Source organism: Pseudorca crassidens, chromosome 8, assembly GCF_039906515.1.
Source record: "Pseudorca crassidens isolate mPseCra1 chromosome 8, mPseCra1.hap1, whole genome shotgun sequence".
NCBI classification, from domain to species: Eukaryota; Metazoa; Chordata; class Mammalia; order Artiodactyla; family Delphinidae; genus Pseudorca; species Pseudorca crassidens.
In genome coordinates, this window is record NC_090303.1 from 3,230,663 (window position 1) to 3,239,600 (window position 8,938).

The 8,938-nt window shown below is 38.9% G+C and overlaps 1 pseudogene; it reads right to left on the bottom strand.

Annotated features, from left to right (window-relative positions):
- Positions 1 to 208: 208 nt before the first annotated feature.
- On the bottom strand, positions 209 to 327 carry LOC137229580 (5S ribosomal RNA; annotated as a pseudogene).
- Between the last annotated feature and the right edge of the window lie 8,611 nt (positions 328 to 8,938).

Genomic DNA, 8,938 nt, shown 5'->3' on the forward strand with positions numbered 1-8,938 from the left:
GCAGACTACTCATTGCAGTGGCTTCTCTTAATGTGGAGCATGGGTTCCCGGCACACGGGCTTCAGTAGTTGTGGCACACGGGCTCAGTAGTTGTGGCTCACAGGCTTAGCTGCTCTGTGGCATGTGGGATCTTCCTGGACCAGGTCTTAAACCCGTGTCCCTGCATTGGCAGGTGGATTCTTAACTACTGTGCCACCAGGGAAGCCCAAGCCTACAGTACCCAGTATTCCCAGGTGGTCTCCCATCCAAGTACTAACCAGGCTCGACCCTGCCTAGCTTCTGAGATCAGATGAGATCGGGCTCATTCAGGGCGGTATGGCCATAGACTAATTAGCATTTTTATTCAAACATTCCCTTGCTTTCTGGGAAAAAAAAAGACTTTAAAAACTTCAAGAATCAGAAGATGACAAATTTTTTTTTTTTTTTTTTTTTTTTTTTCCGGTACGCAGGCCTCGCACCACTGTGGCCTCTCCCGTTGCGGAGCACAGGCTCCAGACGCGCAGGCTCAGCGGCCATGGCTCACGGGCCCAGCCGCTCCGCGGCATGTGGGATCTTCCCGGACGGGGGCACGAACCCGTGTCCCCTGCATCGGCAGGCGGACTCTCAACCACTGTGCCACCAGGGAAGCCCAAGATGACAAAAATTTTAAAGTTAGGTTACTCGAATAAATTTTTCTAGTAGGCAGTACTTGCTAACATCTGTGTGCTTTGGATATGGCACACAGTGTGACAATCACTTATTTATATTATTTCATTAAGTCTGTGTACTCACTTCATTAAGTCTGTGGGATGAGTAGCAACATTCTTGTATTCTCAATGTCATTTATGAGGTAAGGAAACAGAGCACTGCAAATAAAATAATTTGCCTAAACATTCAGTTGGTATTAAGGTAACTCAACGTATAGAATATGGCTTCATTGCCTTTGCAATGTAATATCTTGTTAACATGTAGTATATCAACTAACACATTTCCAAAATTCATGGGAAACCAAGTGGAAAATATTGAGGAACCTCAGAATGTAATAATGAAATTACATGTAAATGGTATTCTCTCTGGATGATTTTGCTTTTAAACTGTACCTGGCATCCCTGTATAGCAAACACACTAAGGCACAGAGGATGTGTGTTATCTGCCCAAGGGTGCCCAGCTTCTCAGCAGCAGAGCATGTGACCACAAGTGCAGCTTTCACAGAAACTGGGGGAAATTGAAACTGCTCCAAATCCTGTTTGGTTTATGTCTTTTCTGCCAGGAGATTGATTTTCACACTAGAAATGAAAGACAGTTATAGGAAAAAGAAATTCTCAGTTGAGATAGGGGAGAAGTTTAAGGAAACATCTTTCTTGAGATGCATTTCTGCCCCAAGACCCTGGAGATGACCTCACCTCTCCAGACAAGGAGAAAACATGTGACCCAGATGGTCAGGGTGGGGCTGGCAATGTTTCAGGAAGAGTAAAGAGCTGGAAAACAGGAGAAATGAAAGGAACAGGCACATCGATTAAACAGATCACAGGAAGCATGGCTTGTTTGACTCTGGAAAAGGCAGTGGTGACAACCAACCTGCATCAGAATCAAGCAAATAGAGCGACTCAACGCTCCTTTGCCTGGGATTTCCCCTGGGCAGCTAAGTGGTGGGGGTGCCCTTCATCACCTGCGCACCCTGGCCCAGACACTGTGCTGAATGCCGTGTGCTAAAGTCACTAACTACACAGACTTCAAAGCTTGATCTCACCCCTATCTCTTTGCCTCTTCTGGACCCCAGTCAGGGAGTCAGAACGGGCCCACATTTTTATTGGAACGCTGGTGTTAACTTTATGAATGCAGCACAGTAGCATCACTTCCTACCAGCATTTTATAGATGAGAAAAGTGAGGCTCAGAAAACACCTCCCTCTGCTAGAGTAGGAATGGGGGTCAGGGTGGGTGTCTTTCTCTGAGTACAGGGCCTGTAAGCAAGGTGTGTGGTGGAAGTTCCAGGTAGATTGGAGGAGTGCTAGAGCTTGTGTCACTGCATTTAAGCAAGAGGTTGGCAGTGTCGTTTACTTTGTTTTGTGATTTTTTTTTTAAGGGCAAGGAGGAATGTGAGCTGGGTGAGAGCACAGAAAGGAGGATTTATAAGAGTTGGATACTCTAACCTGAAAGCCAGTGTCAACCACTGTTCACTTCTCCACAGAAGTGGTTCTCAAACTCACCCGGAAGGCTTTTTGGCACACAGAGTCATGGGCATTAACCCCAGAGACCCTTGCTGGCTAGGTCTGGGGTGGATCCTGAGAATCTGCATTTCTCACAAGCACATGCCAATGCTGTTGGTCCAACCACACCTTGAGAATCACTGCCCTTCAGGACATGTATGGGCTTTGCCATGTCCTACATGACATTCTGATGGGAACGGAGCTTTTGAAAGTTGACTATTCAAATTCATGATAAAAGGTTTTTATAAAAACATATTCTTCCAAACACAGGAAATATGATCCAATCACAAACAAGGTAAAGAAGTAGATATAAACGTAAGAGTCCTGACCTTGCATATATATGTTTTCTAACTGCCATTTTATTTTTGTTCTTGTCATCATGCTCAAAATGCTTTGCTGAAAAATGCTGCTCAGACACAGAAGATAAGAATTATTTTGTTAACAGTTTTGTATGACTGTCAAAACAGGTAATACTATACTTTGGCTTAGTGTAATGTCCAGAATGAAAGAGAAAACTTGGAACTTGGAAGTATCCTTTGGGGGAGGGCTGATCACATTTATAGGTAACACTAAAATAAGTTTATTTGTGTCTGTCTGTGTGAGGAAAGAGGAAAATATAACATTCCAGAATCAGATTTCTAATACTTTAGAACATAAGAGGGCAAGGTGGGAGAAAAGGAGACAGAACCAGAGTTACTGAAAGATTATGTAAAGTATCAAAATTCAATTTTACAAGCACCTAGAGGGATGGGATAGGGAGGATGGGAGGGAGATGCAAGAGGGAGGAGATATGGGGATATATGTATACGTAGAGCTGATTCACTTTGTTAAGAAGCAGAAATTAACACACCATTGTAAATCAATTATACTCCAATAACGATGTTAAATAATAATAATAATTTAAAAATTTACAAGGTACAGTGACTCAGTTTGGATTTTTAAAATACTTAGGGAGACAAAATTGGATAAATAACAGAGGAAACACTAGGCACACAACTTGGTGTTTGTCATTTATATTTATCTCCAGTAAGTCAATAGTACACGTGTGCTGCCTGAGAGGAAGACTTTCCCCAAGAGGTCTTTCCCTGAGATCCCCCAGAAGACACTGGGGCCAAGGAGGAAATATCTAATATCACAGGGAATGAGATGAGAAGGATGTTCTGTCTCCATAATTGCAGAACACGGCATAGTTTCTTCTCACTGAAGGTTTCCAGAAAGCACCCTTTGTGCCTTGGGAAAGCTCAGTGCCTGTGTAACATCTGAGGCAACAGTGCCAGAGGGAAACCAGCTCTAACCTTCTGGGAATAACTGGCCGGAAGTGACTCGTCAGGAAACACTGAAACAATTATTGAGGTACCTTCATCTCTATACTTAGGTTGCTGTTTATATTTTTTGTTTTGTTTTGTTTTCTTGATTTCATCAAGTTCCAACCACTGTTGGGTACTTAGTGAACAGGATTCCTTCTTTTGTGGAGTTTACATTCTGGTGGCAGGACTGGCAATTAACCAAGGCATACGATGAAGGACCACGGACCACAGACCACCAACATGGCAGGGCTCCATGTCCGTGTCAGGAAAGCTCCAGGCAGGTCTGAAGACAGCAGAAGTGTTCATGGCAGACGTCACCACAGGGTACAGAATAGAAGGAAAAATTTAAGCTACCAGGAGGACAAAGTGTATTACTTAACATGTAATAACACCATTACTGTAAGTAACAACTCACTGTTGATTGCTCAGTTTGGTTTGTGGTATTTTGTTTATGAATGCTGCATCTATCTTCATGAATGAGCTTGGTCTGAAGTTTTCCTTTCTTGGTTGGGTTTTGGTACAGAGGATGTGCTGACCTCATAAAATCTGTTGAGAAGGGTTTCCAGTTTCTGGTTTTCTATTCTTAGAAGGGTTTGTAGTAACTTGTTCATTTCTAACTTAAGGGTTTGATACAGTCCACCAAGGTAGCCATCTGTTAATATGCCACACCATGTCCCATCATACAATGCAGCACTGCACTGTACCCCCCCATACTGCACCTCACTGTAGTGTACCACACCACACCACACCACCATAACATCCATTAAAGCTAAAAAATAAGTTGGTGAATTAATAGTAGGAACAAACTTCTTTAATTTCATAGAGAATATGGACCAAAAACACTATAGTATTTATACTGATAGGATGTTGAAAATTTTCCCTTTGAGATTAGAAGTGAAACATAGATGCTAACCATCACACTTCTATTTGATATTATATTTCAGGTACTAGCCATGGCAGCAAGAAAGGTAATCATGCAATGTTTATGAGAACTGGAAGTATCATGTCATAGATGACATGATAATGATTTTGGAATTAATATGTGAGGTGAGCAAGGTTGCAGGATATAAGTTCAATATACAAATTCAACTGTGTATTTCTGAACAAAAATTAAAATGTGTCTTTTATAAAAACACAAAAATATTAAATATCTAATAATGCATATAAACAAAATTTATATGTTCTCTATTAAATTTTTACCAAACTAATTTATAACCTTAAAGGCAATCCAAAACAAAATATGAGTGCATGTTTATTTGTGAAAATAGACAAGCTGATTCTAGGGTTTATATGGAAATACAAAAGATCAAGAAAAGCCTAGACCATCTTGATAAAAAAGAAGAAAAATATAGGGGAACTTACTTTATCAAATATCAAGTCTTTTATAAAGGTACAATAAAGACACTGTGATATCAGCTGACAAATTCTTCAGTGGAACAGAATGGAAAGCCCAGAAACAGATCTACATAAGTCTGGACACCTGTCCCTGATGAAGATGACACTTCAGAGCAGGGGTAAAGGATGGCTTTTCCAATAAATTGATATCTATTGGATATCAATGAGGTAGAAAGGAGAAGGGAGAACTTGACTTTTGGGCATATCATACAAAAAATGAATTTCAGGTGCTTTGAAAACCACATAAAAATGTAATATAATTAAGCTTAGAAAAGATAGCATAAATGAATATATGCAAGACCTTGAGTAGATTTCACAAACAGAAAAAACACAGCATTAGTAGCAAAAGAAAATATTTATAAATTATACTCCATTAATAAAAGTGTTCTCATCAAAATGTATCACTAAGTGGTTGAAAATCTGAGCCACTAAGAGTGAGAAGTTATTTGTAATAAGTATAACCAAGCACCTCCAAATTACCATACCTACTGAGTTTCCCCAAGAGTAAGCACTATAAGTAGCTATTAACCAGTTAGAACATTTTTGTGACTCTGGGTTAGACAAATATGTCTAACACATGTCACAAAAAGCATAGCACATAATAAAAAAAATGAGATGAATTTTATCAAAATTAAAACACCTTCACTCTCCACACCATTGTAAAGCAATTATACTCTAACAAATATGTTAGAAAAAAAAAAAAAAACAACTTCACTCTTAAAGCTACTGTTAAAGAAAAAGATAAGTCACAGGCAAGGAGAATATATTTACAAAGTATAAAACTAATAAAAATTAACTCCTATAACTTCATAATAATTCCAATAAAAATATAAGCAAAAATTTGAGAAAACACATCACTATATATATATATATATATATATATATATATATATATATATATATATATATATATATATATATATATATATGATTGCCCAGTAAGGACATGAAAAGAATCTCAACCTTGTGAGTCATCAAGAATTCAAATTAAACCACAGTGAGATTCCTCTGCACACTACTAGTACGACTGTATTGTAAAACACTAGAATATGTGTTGGTGAGGATGTGGACCACCCAGAACTCTCATTCATTCCTAGTGAGCAGGTGTAATAGTCTGGCCACTTTGGAAAACTGTTTGCTAAGTTTAAAAAAGTAATTAAGTGCTTAATATGTGGCAGCCATTCCACTCCTAGGTATATACTCAAGAGAAATAGTTCATCTTTTGTTTACAATTTGTATATCTTTTGCAGGTAATATGACTCTTTCATACTTAATTTATTATAAGCAGTTAAAACTCACATATTCATGCCCAAATATGTCTTCAGACACATCTTGTTTAGACTACTTAATTTTTGTAAGAAGCTGTCATCCTTACCTTATATTTTTAAATCTATTTAATCTTTAAATATATTATACAAAACATAGTATGTAGTGTATATATATACTTTTTTTTTTTTTTTTTTTTTTTTTGCGGTACGCGGGCCTCTCACCGCTGTGGCCTCTCCCGCTGTGGAGCACAGGCTCCGGACGTGCAGGCCCAGCGGCCATGGCTCACGGGCCCAGCCCCTCCGCGGCACGCGGGATCCTCCCGGACCGGGGCACGAACCCGCGTCCCCTGCACCAGCAGGCGGACCCCCAACCACTGCGCCACCAGGGAAGCCCGTATATATATACTTTTAAGAATAATAAATACTAATGTGCCAACAACATAAAAAAGAGAAATAAAAACATACGTAACACTATACTTGATTTATGATAGCCAAAAACTGGAAACACCCAAATATCTATTAATAGGTGAGTGGATAAATACATTTTGATACATATAATAGAATTGGACACTGTTTCCAAACGTAGTCTCAATACTATATGTCTATTCTATATACATTTGAATACTACTCAGCAATAAAAAATTAACTACCGATCATAACATGTATGAATCAAAGTCAAACATTAAGGAACAAAGAGAACAAAGTCAAACATAAAGGAATGTACGTTGTTTGATTCCTCTTGTGTGAAATTTAGGAAAGGCAATCTATTCTGTGAGCCAGAGAACAGCATAGAGATTAATTAGAGCTTTGTGGGGAGTGTATTGACTGGGAAGGGGCACAGGGGGAGATTTATGGAGGGAAATATTCCATATCTTGATTGTGGTGGTGATTCACACCCTTCATTACATAAAACTCATTGAACTGTATGCACACTTAAAACAGATTCTGTTTATTGTATGTGATTATACCTTAATAAAAGTGCTTGCGAAAGTCAAAACATTTATAAATAATCGGTTTGAAAAGAATGAAGTTAAATTAAAGAAGTGAATATAATGTCATTGACTTTCCTGCACAGCCCTCACTTTGCAGAACACTGTCCAACATCATAGATGTCTTGGTGGCTACTCAATATTCTGTATAACTCATCTTCATGAATACGCCTCACTCAGGTACTTGGATTTTTTTTTTTTTGGGAAGTATAGTTGATTTACAATGTTGTGTCAAATATTTTGATCTTAATCTTCTACTTTTCCAGCCTGGACTGATACCAATAACTACAACCTGCCTGACATCATGCTTTCCTCTGTCTTATCTCTTCTCCCACCTCCTTTATGGTCACCATATACTTTGTAGCATATTTGAGTTGCCATAAACCTTAGTTATTCGACGTTTGTATTACATACTCTTTTGGACATTGGCCTGGTTAGACTGCCACTTAGTCATGACTTCTCTTTCCCCATGTGGCCATGTAATTATTGTTCCTGCATGGATGGAAAGAGAACATCCAAATGATGATGATTCATTAGGGAAAAACAGTTATCATGCAAATAATATTTAAAATATTAATCAGTAGAGTTCCATTATCTGCTTGCTACAGATTTGAATCAAAGAATATAGTTGAAAAAGATGATAGAGACCACCTTATCCACTGAAACTCACTAAAAGAATTTGCTCTTTCTAATGACACCATAGAAAAAATACAACACTAGCAAAGGTGATGTCTGGTCCTTTAACGTGATTTTCCCTCACTAGTGATTTTAAAGAATCAGATTCTATTTTTTCCTGAACAAGATCATTATCTGCTGCTAGAAATTAACTAAGGTCCCCATAGAAGTCAAAGCATAGCTCATTGAAAATCAGAACATGTATGAAACTATTTCTTTAGAACAACACAGCTTAATTCTCTGTCTTAAGTGACATCTGACTTGCACTTCTGGCACAGACTTTCCCAGGTTGTGGGAATAGAAAGAGATAAAAGTATCCCAGCAATATTGAAAATCAGAGCTTAACATTCAATGTCACTGTGAAGAATTTTTATTAACTACAAGGTCAAAAGATTTGACCTGAAAAGCAATAATCAGTGGACTTCTCATGCCATGTCCTGGGAAAAAGCAAGTCAATCTGTCCCTCTTTTATCTTTTATTAGTGTCTTTATGTGGTTCCGAAATGCAAGATCTCCCTCTGTTGCAAGGCTGTAAATTTTTTTTGAGGTGTCTGTAACAGTCTCCTTCCCTTCCTTCAGCTCTCCAGACATGTGTGTCTGGATGTGTACTCACACACGTCTTGGTGTGTGATTGTGGAAAGGGGAAATGATAATTCTCACTCTGCCTTGGGACAGTGGTTCAGAAGGACGGAGGTCCCAGAGCATAGCCTCTGACTTTGTAGAGAAAGTGGGGGCGGAGGGTGGGGTTCTATCCAAGTGGACAGTAAGGAAGGACAAACACAGAGCTGTTGGCACATTCCCTAAGGTGAGGTCCTCTCCCATCCTCCAAACACAGCTGTGAACATGCTAAAGACAGGGATACTTGAAAGCCATAACCCAGCTGGCCTGCTCTCAAATTAGGCATCATGTAATTTAAAAAGTAGTATAAATAGTATTGCAAATAGCAGTAAATCACATAACATCCTGAAACTTCAGTCCTCATTTCCCTCTGTTCCCTCATTTGAGGAGTTTGGAGTTAACAATTTCCTACCCTACGCTCAACACTTATTTCTCTTTGGGGATGACCAGGTGAAGGACTTTGTTGGGTCAGACCTCAGAATATTCCTGATCTCTCTCCT